Source organism: Lycium barbarum, chromosome 6 (genome assembly GCF_019175385.1).
Source record: "Lycium barbarum isolate Lr01 chromosome 6, ASM1917538v2, whole genome shotgun sequence".
NCBI lineage: Eukaryota > Viridiplantae > Streptophyta > Magnoliopsida > Solanales > Solanaceae > Lycium > Lycium barbarum.
In genome coordinates, this window is record NC_083342.1 from 1,236,357 (window position 1) to 1,250,512 (window position 14,156).

A 14,156-nucleotide genomic window follows, 5' to 3' on the forward strand; every position below is an offset into this window, starting at 1 on the left:
AAACCGACATAACTAATATATGTATAAATTATGAGGAATTTGTGTGTAATTTTAGGCAGGATAAAAGATGAAATAATTAATACTCGCCTAATTAATACTCACACAACTAATATCTGCATTACTAATACTTGAATTACTAATACCTACATAATTTAACCATCTACCAAAAGATATGCATTACTCCCTCAATCCCATAATAAGTGTCACCTTAGCCAAACAAATATATTTCATAATAAGTGTCACCTTAAGAAATCAAGACATAAATTGGCTAGCTTTTTTCAACTCTATCCTTAGGCAAAAAATGACAAGTTAAAGTAACATCTAAATGATGATTGGGTAAGCCACATAATAACTTGATATTGTTAAATCCTCAATGTCAAAAGGATTTCTACTTGTGCATGCTCTAATCAAGAGGAAAAATAATTTATTTTTATTATATAATGATAATGTAGTAAATTTTATATTGTATTATTAATTTCTTAATATATTTTTTTTATTAAGATGACACTTATTATGAAACGGAGAAAATACCATTTATGTGTAAATAATCAATAAACCAAACCATCCTTTATGATGGAAAAAATAAAGGAGTAATAAAAAGTGCAAAAAGAACAATTATGGAACACTGTAAGGGTACTGAGGACTAGTAAAAATGGCGTCACTATATGACGTCATAACCAGAAACCCTACCAATTGGTACCCTAACCTCCTAACACTTTCCCTGTTACCCAACCACTTTTTCTTTGTCTAGCTACGAATTAATTTATTATTTGCTGCCTAATAATCTTGCTTTATATAATTGCACTTGAGATTTCGAGAAAATAACTGTAGCTTTCTGTATTGGCTTCTGTTAAACAGTTCTTCCGATTTCCGTAATTATTATAGTGTGATTGATGCAATTTAGTTCTCGGTATTTTATATTTTGGATACAGAAAAGGTCAAAAATACTTTATACTAAAATAAAATAAAAACAATTATTCATAATTTTCGTGCTTAGTTCTTATATGCGGATAGAGTCGCTTATTGCAAATAATCAAGTATCTCATTTCTCCAATCATACACTGATCCCGTTGTACGTACTTCAATTTCGCAATCAATTGGATGCAATAAATGGATGACACTTCTGCTTCCTGGTTCTGCGGGATCAGCAGCTCATGCCAATTTTGCTAAGCCGTCGGCCTCGCTCATTGCTTTCCCGTGGAACTTGCTCTAATTCCCAGTTTTTGAATTTTGCAAAGAGGTCTGATATCTATGTTTGATACTTCTGCATTCTGGGTTCTTTTATATTGAAAGTTTCATTCACCTGGTTAACCACCAATTGCGAATCACAGTGTACGTTGATACTTTATGCTCCATAATCCAAAACAAGTTTTAAATCTGCAACAACAGCCTCATAATCGGTTCATTGTTAGTATTTTTTGGGCATTTAATGGCTTGGCGGATAATTTCTCTAGTGGGCACTTTAAGCACTAAGCCTAATCCCGACTCACTTTCATTGGATGCCCCATCCGTGTATAGGGTCCATATCCCAAGGATGACCCCGAAGTTGCGATGGTCTCTTTTTCCACTTCTAAAGTTAATTTTAAACTAAAGTCTGCTACAAAGTTGGCAAGAATTTGCGATTTTATAGCATTTCTAGGTTGATTAGTAATATCAAATTCACTAAGTTCAATCGCCCATTTAGCCAATCTGCCTGATAACTCCGACCTATGGAGAATGCTCCATAGAGGGAATATTGTTACCACGGCAATTGGATGGCTTTGAAAATAGTGTCTTAATTTTCTAGTAGCATGTATTAAAGCTAAAGGCAATTTTTCTAAATGCGGATACCTTGTTTCGGTAGCTAAAAGAGTTTTACTAACATAATAAATCGGAGATTGATTACCTTCTTCTTTTCATATCAGAACTACACTTACCAATACCTCTGAAACGGCAAGATCTAGAAACAAGTTCTCCTCGGGATTAGGTTTTGATAGTAACTGTGGACTGAAAAGATACCTTTTGAGTTCTTGCAAAGCTTGTTTACATTCTGGCGTCCACTCAAAATCTTGTTGTTTTTTCAGTACAGTGAAGAATTTGTAGCACCTCTCCGATGATCTTGAAATAAATCCAGATAACGCTGCTACGCGACCAGTCAAACTTTGCACCTCCTTTTTGCTGTTGAGATCATCGGGTATGATTTCTATCGCCTTTATTTGGTTTGGGTTTATCTCTATTCCTCGCTTTGAAACCATGAATCCCTAGAACTTTTCGGAAGACACACTAAATGCGCATTTTTCAGGATTCAGCTTCATGTTGAAATGCCTTAGTATTGCAAAGGCTTCTTTCAAATAAATCAAGTGATCTTCAGTTCTTTCTGACTTTACAACCATATCATCAATGTACACCTCCATTATTTTTCCCAGTTGATCTTTGAACATCGTTGTCACTAACGTTGATATGTTGCACCAACATTTTTTAGTCCAAATGGCATCACATTATAACAATGCAAACCCATCGGTGTTATAAATGTTGTTTTTGTCTAATTTGCAGGATTCATCTTGATTTGATTTTATCCTGAATAAGCATCAACGAAACTCAACAATTCATGGACGGCTGTTACATCTATCATTTGATCTATATGAGGAAGTGGAAAAGGATCCTTTGGACATGCTTTGTTTAGATCTGTGAAATCTACACACATTCGCATCTTTCCATTCTTTTTTTACACCACTACTACATTCGATACCCACTCCATATGCTCTACTGGTCTTATGGATCCGGCGTCTAATAATCCTTGTACCTCTTCCTCTATGAATCTACTTCTATCATCGGGAAATCTTCTTCGGGGTTGTTTCACATGTCTGTGATAAGGATCAATGTGCAATTTTGTGCGTTGCTATCTCCGGTGCTATTCTTGTCATGTTAGCGTGGCAAAAGGCAAAAATATCTATATTGTCACGTAAAAATGAAATATACTTACTCGGTTGGTGCAGTTTGCATCCGATGAATGTACGCTTTTTTTTAGAGATGTGTCATCAAACGACATTCTCAACTACCGCCGTTGATTATTCTTCTGTTAAAGGATTTTGTATAATTTCTCTTTCAGTATCGTTGATGCTTAATTCCGTTTGTTGCAGTATTTGGTAGACTTATTTATCCTTTTTACTTTCTCTTTCCGGTTCGAAATGCTCTACCTTTGGTATGCCTTTCTTTACCGCCACGGTGTAACAGTCTCTGAAAATTCTTTGCTCACCGTGAACTTCTCTGATGCCCCACGGCCTTGGAAATTTGACCACTTGGTGGTATGTTGATGGTACTGCTTTTATGGCGTGAATCCAGGGACGTCCAACTATCATGTTGTAATCCATCGTAGGGGACATGATTGAAAATGCAGTTTGCAGTTCCACTCCACCTGCTACGACTGGTAAAATGATTTCACCCAGAGTTCTTTCTGTTGAATTATTGAACTCAGTGAGCATGATGGATTTGTTGATTATTTTGCTCGTCAATTTCATCTCCTCTATGACTATGATGTTTATCATGTTGGCAACACTTCCCTAATCAACAAAAACACGTTTAATATCAGTATCTAAGATGCGCTAAGTAATTACCAACCCATCATTATGCGGAAATTGCATATCGTCGGCGTCGGCTTCATCGAAGGTAATACAATCTTCAACGAGAGCCAGTCTATCCCTTTTTTCACTTCTGGTGGTTATTCTTTTGAAGTTCACGCCTGAGGTGTAAGTGACTTTGTTGACGTCCACCCCCCCTGTAATGTTGACATCTCCACCACCTGTAATAAAATTCGCTACTCGCTTTGGCTCAGGAAGTGGCGGCGGTGCTCCTTGCTCCCTGTTCCGATAATATGCTTGCTTGTCATTCTACGAAAGCAACTCCGTCAAATGTCCTTGCTCTAAAGATCGGCAACTGCCAATCGCAATGCATGACAATCCTCAGTCTTGTAACCATGTCCTTTGTGAAATTCACATAAATGTTCTGGATTTCTTTTACTTGGATCTGATTTCATTTTCTGGGGCCATTTGATCTTATTACCCAACTTATCCAATGTTACAACCACTTTTGATGTCAAAACACAGAAATTATAGTCCGTGAGTTTTGGAGCTTCGGTATTATAATTTTCTCGGGACGTCCCTGCTGCCGGTGGTGACCTATGCCGATATTGATTATTTCTTCGTGTACCTTCACGGATTGCTCGTGGATAATATGGATCATAACGTTCTCTTCTATGCGTTCTATCTCCATCGTTTTTTCTGGAATTGCCCCTACTCGACGTATCCCTGGTTGATGGTGTTGAGTTCCTCATGATCGGATTGATGATATCTTGCTCTATCCGAATTTTTGAACAGTATTTGTAATATATATCGTCCCATGTCTTTGCCGGGTACTCAATTAAGTGTTTGGCGATATCCTTTGTTGACGGCGTTCCATCGGGATGTAATGCATCGGAATGCAATTCCAGTCCATTTGTCTTCAATTTGCAGCAAGGTGTTGCGGTGTTTCTGGAAGCGATGCATAAATTGTTGTAAGGTTTCATCTCTCTTTTGTTTGATGTTGAATATATCTTCCATTCTTTTCTTTGTTTACCTTGCTCCAGTGTGTGCCTCTTGAATTTATCTACTAAATTCGCAAAGGATTCAAGTGAATTTGGGGGTAATTTTGCATCCCGATCCAGCGTTCCTCCTGTCAATACTTGACCAAACTGTTTAATCATAACAGACTAAGTCATTTTTGGCCCAAGATCACAGGCCCGAATTGGATGTATAGGCAATAATGTGATCTTAAGGGGTCGGTGGTTCTGTCATATATTTTGATTTTTGGTAATTTGAAACTTTCTGGAACGTGTTGCAAATCTGCAGAATCTTTTCATCGATGATATATGTAGTCACTATCGTCCTCTTTTTTGATAGTGGTATTCTACTGATTCTTTTCTCATGCAGTGTTTTAAAAGGCGGGGGCGTAAGGCGGGGCGTTTTACATACGCCTCGAGGCACGGGGCGTAAGCCCCATGGGTATTTAATTTTTAGTATTTCTTAAAATAATATAATTACAATAAATATTTTTAAATAGGTAAAATCACATAAAAAAATAAAAGAAAACTGTAAATAAATTAAATATATATATATATATATATATATATAGATATATGTGTGTGTGTGTGTGTGCGCGCGCGCGCGCGCTTGATCGTCACAAAAAAATGATCAAAGCAATCCATTATACACCGCTTATAACTTGTAATTATATATAACATAATTTTACAAGTATAAACAATACAATGAAATAAAAGCTATTATGAAATGCAAATCAATTCTAACATTTTAACTTTCAAACACGGAAAAAAACATAATTTCTTAAAACACTATTACTATCATACTATTCATTTTATCTCCCTATAAGCAAATAATCAATCAAATTTATCAATATTACAATTAAAACATAACTTCTTCGTGAACAAAAAATAAAATTATGTGATAATTCTGATACATAGAACTTATGACCAATGACAAGTGAAAATGTACAATTGCGCTATGTGTTTTTTTTTTTTTTTAAATTAAGTGATATTCACCCTCACGACGTTCTCAAATAGTAAATATCCAATACTACGACTTGTTATATGAGTTACACCCAATCTTCTATTTCTATAGATGAAAAACTATTAAATATCATTATTTTGTTAAACAATTATGAGGGTGAATGATTTTAATTAAGGAATTTAAAATATAATTTGTGTAAGAACTGTTAGGCGAGCCCTGGGCGTTGGGCGTTGGGCGTTAGGCGTGTTTAGGGCGTACGGTTGGGCGCTTAGGGCGTAAGCCTCATAGGAACTAAGCCCCGCACGCTAGCCCCAGGGCGTTTTGCCACTGCCCTGCCCCGAGGCGAGTCCCGGAGCGAGTCCTGACACTGCCTTTTAAAACAATGTTCTCATGTTCTTTGAATTTTTTCATATGTTCCTCGAACCGCTGCAGTATTGGAACAGGTATAATTGGATTGATATCAACATCGCCATGACTTGTTGCCTCTGCTATCACGCAGAGATCATTGGCGTTGGTTGGCTCTCCATTTAAGTTTCTTTGCTTAAGGGATATTGATCGACTTGAACCAGCAATCCCGTTCAATGGCGGTGGTCGCGAGGGATTTTGCCGAATTTCAATCATCATTTGTTTCATCACCCCCGCCATCTCTCCTTTCAGGAACTCCCGCAAATCCTCTATTGGGATTGAAGCTTGATTTGGGTCCACCACTGATGTGTTTCCTGTTGTCCCGTTAGTTGGGTCAACCAGTAACTCTTCATTGACGTTTCTGTTTTCGTCAATGGATGGTGTAGATGTAACTCCTGTCATATCTGAATGCAAAAACAGAAGAAAATACTAAAGTAATAACACTTGCGTAATCAAAGATAAAGCAGAAATCAAACTACAAAGCCAACTGTAGAAATTCCCACAGACGGGTGCGCCAAACTGTTTGAGTCAAAATTCGTATTTTACCCAAATATTTGAATTTGTTCTACGGTTAACCACATTTGGTAGTAATTTGATACAGATGAAATAATTAACACAAGCAAATTATTAATTATCGATAAAGACTAAGTAAATAAAAAGAAGAAGTAGACTTATGCCAATTGTGATGAACAGTAGTAATGAATTTCCTCCTTTCCAAGAACGAGTAAGAACTTAATGATCAGAGAATAATGATGATGAGAATAAGCAAAACAATAATCAATAGCAGTATCTTCTTTTCAGTCAGTATTTGATGCTTAGGTATACAAGCGAAAATCCTATTTATAGGTATGTGATCCTATTTGGTGCCCTTCCCGTTGTATGTAAGTAACGGCAATCTTTAATTACTGAATTAATAATTTCATTTAATTCCTTGATTTTGGCCGTTATAAACCGTTTTGTCGTTACTGCATTAACTCCATTTAATGCGTAGTAAAAAAGATCTTGTATGTTGTTTCCGTTGATGTTCTCTTTGTTGACCAGTTCTTCGGTATTAGCTGTCTCTCCGTAATGCTATACTCGACATGACCATCTGATATCTCTACGTTACTGTAAAAATCAACACGTGTCGACTATGTTGATCCACGTTAGATGCATTTTTAACCCATACACCCAGATTTTTTTTTTTTTTTAAAATGTTGAATGCTGAGGTGCGACTCACCATCACTCAAAGACCGCACACGAAATATACTTCTGATATCATCTATAACGACTTAGACCAGTAATGATATTGTCCATTTTGACATTAAAATATATCACTAAAATCTAAAGCGTATTTCCACATATACTAAAACATCTCTCTCATATTTTGTCCATATTAAATTTGTCTAGAATGTCATCATATCTATGATGAAACTAAAAAAGATTTGCGTTCAAGAGAAAACTTTGGAAAGTTAAATGTGAGGTTTGTCTGCAGAGCTAGACTATATCCTACTGTTCGATCAAACACAATAATTTTGATTCAAAGTCTATATGTCATCTTTTTTTAACACATGTGCAAATTATTAATTTATAATCACATCACTAATTTAAAAGGACTAAAATTTTAAATTCATAAATTTCAAATCATGACTCTGTGTAAAAAGAGGCTATACTATAGTTTTGATTGTTTCATTATCTTAAGATTTGGGGTATAACACTCAAAATTTCACATGATGTCAGAAATATAATTGTGCTATACTTGCACGAAAATGTTGAATTGTATAACGGTCTCATACGAGTTGGGTAACATTTGTCAAGAGCTAGGACAAGTGCCACTGGCCAAGATGAAGTTGAAAACATATCGTTAGAAAATATCAAACCCTTCTAATAAATTGTGGAAACTAAGGAGTAACCCAGGGACCTTTTATTTTCAAAATTGCTGCATCAATAAGGTCACTTTCAACTTTTTCTCTTGACTATAATCATTAGAGTGTGATAGTTGGGGAGCCCCCTCCACTCTGCATTTCCAAAAAAAAAAAAAAAAAAAAAAAAAAAAGGAAAAGGAAAGAAAAGAAAGTGATAATCTGCATAAGAAGACAATGATATTAAGCTGATCAAGTCTTTAAATTCACAAAGCAATTTCCTCACAATGGTCTATGGAATTCGCATGACGTCTCAAGTCCCTATAACTATTTTAGGATCAGGTATAACATGACGAGGATAATATTTTAGTACTATCAATTTTATTTGTAAATATTTATTCTCATAAGGTATTTACACCTAATCAATCATTTTAACTTTAGCTAACTAATAATTAAGGTAAGAATTTATATCGCTTATTCATGATTAGATAATAATTTTTTGTATGAAATATCTTGGATTTATTGATTGATTGTAAACACTCAATATCGATAAATTTTTAACCAATTTATTTATATGTAGGGTATTCTTTTACATTGTTATGTTACTTAAGAGGTAATTATAATAAGTAATTATTCCTGATAAGTGACATCTATACCATACAAATATGACAAGTAATCAATTACATTAAAATAAATTGAAATATATTAATAGGATAAACATTGTTTACACTATGAGTTAAAGGCAAAAGTTTATTCGTATTATGTGTTCATATCAAGCCAATATATATAAGCATGACACATGTTTATATGTAGATCTTTAGCACTTAATGAAGGTTGGTTAACATGTATTCTCACGATTTCATTCACTTAACTATAATAAATTTATACGTGTTGATATAAAAATCTGATACAAGTGAGCATTAATTTAAGTAGGAGTTTGGATATGCGATTTTATCTCATGATTGTCATGAGATAAAATTTTAAATCATTTAAAAAAGCATAATTTTAAATTTCAAATCATAATTTTAAACCATGTAAAATAAAGAGCCGACCTCCTAACTACTTTGCACCCAATAGTACAAACGTGAAGCTGTGAAAAGAAACATAGGGTCAAGTTATTTGATTTTACAGTCACATTGACCCTTCATGGAATATAGACTATCAATTATTTAACTCAACAAATCAAATCAAAGTGGGGGCACCTTAGAACAAATCAATATATATCTACCTATCTATAACCAAATTGTTCCTACACCGAATTGACAACCACACAATTTTGGACGGTCAATATACAAACACATAAAATTACATTGAAAAAGTGGGTTTATTAGGATTCTATATATGTAACATTAGAAAGCAATGGAAGGGCATGGGCCATTCTTTTTTCCACTAGAATAATAATCAAATTTAACCACGTTTGGAAATGTCTAGTTCTATCTAGTATTCATGTTTGGTCTCCACTTTAATAATTTTTAGTCTTCTATGTGTATCAAGAAATGATGAATTGTCGTGCCTCTTTAATGGTATTTTGCCTAAATCCCATTATTATATCTACCTGTCTCCCATAATCAGTCATCTATAGAAAAAGATATTTTCAACGTGACAACTGTAATATTAGAAGGGACATGTAATTAATTGCATATACTTTCCTATATTATTGTTAGTTGATTAAAATTAAAGAAGTTTCAAATTTAATTGGAGAAAATCTGAGTATATAGGATACATGAGTTCATTCTCACCATTAAGAGTTGTGATGAGATAGATATAATTCCTCCTTAATACTCTTTTCGGATAAAAAAAAGAGTTCACTTCGCCATTTGCACACCCCTTAAAAAAATACTAATTCCTAGATAAAAATAGGTAATTTGACTAAACTACCCCTAATTAATTAGGCATTGAAATTTGATCATATAACACTTAATAGGGGCAAATATGAAAAAATAAGGTTAATTCTTTCTTGATTTGCTAAGTGGACTCTTTTTTTTATTAAAAAAAAGAAGGCTAAGTGGACTCTTTTTTTGATCCGGAGGGAGTAATATATTTCGAGTTCGAAAGAATGAAAAAAGAAGAATGAATTTTACACAAATAACAGGTTCGATTCACTATTTATTTTTCACAGCCGGGATACATAGATTGTATACAATTATGCATACATTCTACATAAATTATACATATATTATATACCCACTATTCTTAGTTTAAGCGATTAAGTGAGCCGCTATTTAGATTACTTCGTCATGAAAAATAATCCCGGTAGGAACACCTCCCCCTTTAATAAACTTTACACGGCGCAAATCAGAACCCTAAAATAGATAACAAACACCGAATCGAAAACAAAAGAAAAGAGTTCTCTCTGAAAATTCTTTTGGATCATAGCTTCCATTTATTGTGGTATTGAGACTTTGTTTAGAAAATTTACTAACACAGAAAAGGTGAAAAAGAGAAAAAAATTGAGTCTACTTCACGAAAGGACTCGGCCCAATGGACGACCCATTTGTATGGTTAATTAGAGTTTGTCGTGGATACATATTTCTTATTATATACCTTTTGTTATAAACCATTTGTCGAGTTGTAATTTGGATGTATTATTAATGATTATACAACTAGAAGTGTATATTATACGACTTGCACATTAAGTGATAAATACAACTTGCACTTGCAAGTTGTAGCAAGTTGTATCATAGTTGTATATTAGTTGTGCCAAGTTGTGTCCAAGTTATATAACAACTTGTACAAATTGTATATGTTATAGGTTGAGAGGCAAAACTCTTCTATAAATACGGAGCTTTGCCTTCTCATTTGTAACACCAAGAAATGTGATAATACTCTCTCTACAATATTATTGGTTTGCTTCTGTTAGTTATTTCCAATTATATATCATTTCATAACACCTTTTTCTTAGTTTTATTTGTTAGTGAACAATTGTCAATACCGTACCAAATTGATTTTGTTTAGTTTAATACAATCGTTTTGTCTTTGCTCAGTCTTTACTCCTCTGCCATAATAATTTTTTTATGATATTAGAGCAGTAACATTTACTTATTTTCTTCCCGTTAAATTAATGATCGTCCATCATAGAATTTTTGCATACGTTGGCAATAATTCTGAGGAGACAACTTTTTTTTTTTAACTTGTTTTTTCAGGAGAAGGGAAAATGGGGAGGCGATTACAACGTAGGAATTCGAACCCTCACCAACAGAGTGAAAGTTCAGGTAGCCAACCGACTGAGCTACTAGATTCCTACCCGGAGACAACATTTTACTCATCACTTATCAGTAAATATTTTAATTCTATTTGAAATTTACCCTACATCATATTAGTTTACTATGATAAATTGAAGTGAAAATATGTATTAATGATTAATTATAATTTAATGATAATGTTGAATGTAAAGACACATGTGACGACATATTCATTTGGCTGATATAAACACAGTTATTTTGTCCGGTTGAAAATAGTCGACCGGCTGCTTCACTCAAGCAGCACTCAAACGAAAGAATAAGCAAGTGGAAAAATGAATTGGTTATCCATACAGAGAAAGAAAGTCTTCTTCTAGTTCCGCTTCTTGCTCTTCCATTTCAGAAAGACTTATCGGAAATCGCCAGTTGGATTGGTCAAACTCTATACATCGTGTTACCACTTAACAGAGTTCTGTGTTTTTAATACACAATCGCTACCCCCGGTATGTGCCGCTGTGACCCAGTGAGTAACTTTTTTGCCTTAATTGTTGTACTTGATTAACAGTCAAAACAGGTTATAGTAATTGCCAAGTCTCAGGTCGTATCATGTCAAAAATGTGAAGCCCTCATTTAAACTGATTTTGAATAAATAAGAGGATTGTTTGGGCCTCCTTGTTGTGCAATTTTAGATCAGAAGGAATAGATGAGATGAAAATATATGCGGTCCATTTCCTTGGGTGCTGTTCTAAAGTTAGCTCACTGTAAAAGGATTTGGCATGGCAAGGGTAACCCTTTTATATTTTACAATTTACACTATATAACTTGAACCATAACTACGTTTGCCTAATATTAGAGATTTTATAATATTAATAATGCATGGAGACTAGAGTAGACCCACAGGTTGATTAACCAAAGCTTCTTTTTATTTAGTACAAACAACATAAGCACACATGAAATTTCTACTACCACCACTTTATAGACAAAGCTTCAACATAAAAATTACAACACTTCCCACTGCAACATTATTAGACAGAAACAGGAAAATTAAAGTTAGTACCATATTTACTAGTAGTAGCTACTTCAAGTCTACAACCATGAAGGTTTATCATTATTTCTATTTAGGTACCACTTAAAATACACAACCGTGCAAGCATATACATTAATTATCTAACTTCAAGAGCAACCGAAAGCTATTTGTTCCGCATAATTCAGTAGCTTTAGAACTTGCCAGCATCGATCTGTATCATGTCCTCGATCCTTTAGGAACAGTGCCCCCATCACCATTGTTGAAGTCTTGCCTAGGTTTATAATGGTGATTATTCACATTTGTACTTCCTTCCTGCCAAACACCATTATCATCGTCTTCTTTATTGTCGATTAATTTTCTGCTCGTGGCCAAGCTAGAAGTCATCACCAACATAACTAAAACAACCACAATGAACCTCATAACTATTGTACCCTTCATATTTTGTACCCTGCAAATCAAGAATGATAAATAAATTAAACCATACGTTTAGTCATATATTGGGACGATGCAACTAATCAAAAACGTGAATATATGCTTTTGTAGTAAAGATATATAAGAACATGATTATCGATAACTTCCATAATAATAATAAAAAAAAGAGGACTAATTAGGGCTTATGGATCATCAACACACCGGCTAAGAAAAAACAGGTAAATTAAGATACGCCTTTCAACTATCATGTCTTAATTAAGCACGAGAGTTTTGTTCCAGTTTCGTGGAAATACAAGTAGAAAAGGGAATAAAATATAATGATAATTTGATTGTTTGTTGCAAAACAATTCAAAAAAAATAAAGATGTATCATAAATCTCTTCACACTTATTCCAAGCTCAAAGTATCATTTATCAAATAAGAATCCCCTCTGTTACATGGTTTCTTTTTCTTGAAGCATCGTTTAATTAACCAAAAAAATTGTTTGCATGACGGGATGATTTTCTTCTCTTATAATGGCACAATATATATACTATCTAATGCTATGAAATTTAATCTTACCTGGCTAAAGACAAGAAGAACTAAAGGATATATATTTGAAGTTAATTTGCTGTGAGGAATTTGCTGTGAGGTATATGAAATTTCTTATGTTGTTTATATAGTTGAATCTAGCTAGAGATCATGTAATTACTATTCATCTTATCTAATTTAGAAATGGGAACTCCACCAAATGAGGCAAAAATAAGTGGGATTGCCATATTAGACAAATAAATGATGGTATTTTTCCGTGGTTTCCTACTGGGTGTTCGGTACTTGTTTTAGGTCCCGAATAATCCAGATTCACGCTTGAAAGTTTCATTTTAGGGGATAAAGCTTCCTACCAAAGACGACTTCATCCCTAGGACTCGAACCTAAAATGTTTAGTTATAGATAGAGGAATACTTAACTCAACGACGTGCTAAATGGTGAATTTTAAGGAAATATCATCTGCATTTTGATATATTAATTAAAATTTAACCCCACATTAATGTCAGTGGGTTTTATGATAAACCAAAAGTCAACTAGTAACAGTTGTATTACTGTATTACTACATGCCTAATTATGACTAACATAATCTCTGATGTTTCTTTGGGATTTATCTATATCTATGTTGTGATTTAATCCTATTCTAGACGAGTTTATGATATATATATTGTTAGTGTAAATAACTTTTTATATTTTCAAGTCTTTCGAAATAAATTTTACATGTAAACCTCATTTAAATGTGAGATTTGTAATTTTCAAAATAAGGCTAGTGTATGAGTAAAAATTGCAACTAACAGGTGGACCAACATATGGCTGACACATGTCAGTTAAGGCAATGACGTAGAAAGACCTAACGGTAATGCCGAGCATAGTAATTACGGAGAGGTAGCTAATACCGATGACATGGTCAACGAAGAGAACATCAACAGGAACAACATACGAGATCCTATTGATTACGCATTAAATAGAATTAATGCAGTAACGGCGAAACGGTTTCTGACAGCCAGAATCAAGGAATTAAATGACAATCAATTCAACAATTAATGATTGTCGTTACCTACTCACAACGGGAAAAGCACCAGACATGACCAAATACCTATAATAGTACTTTCACTTGTATACCTGGGCATCGAATACTCACTAAAAAGAAGAGACTATTCTTGATTACTTTCTACTTATTATTATTATTATTATTTGATCATCAAGCTCTT

The 14,156-nt window shown here is 34.0% G+C and overlaps 1 long non-coding RNA gene across 1 annotated transcript; it reads right to left on the reverse strand.

Moving 5' to 3' along the window:
- Window positions 1-11,863: 11,863 nt before the first annotated feature.
- LOC132599444 (uncharacterized) lies at window positions 11,864-13,139 on the reverse strand. The gene is made up of 2 exons (XR_009566825.1): window positions 12,982-13,139; window positions 11,864-12,437 (listed from the first exon to the last, which is right to left on the reverse strand). It is a non-coding gene; the product is annotated as an uncharacterized LOC132599444 (long non-coding RNA).
- Between the last annotated feature and the right edge of the window lie 1,017 nt (window positions 13,140-14,156).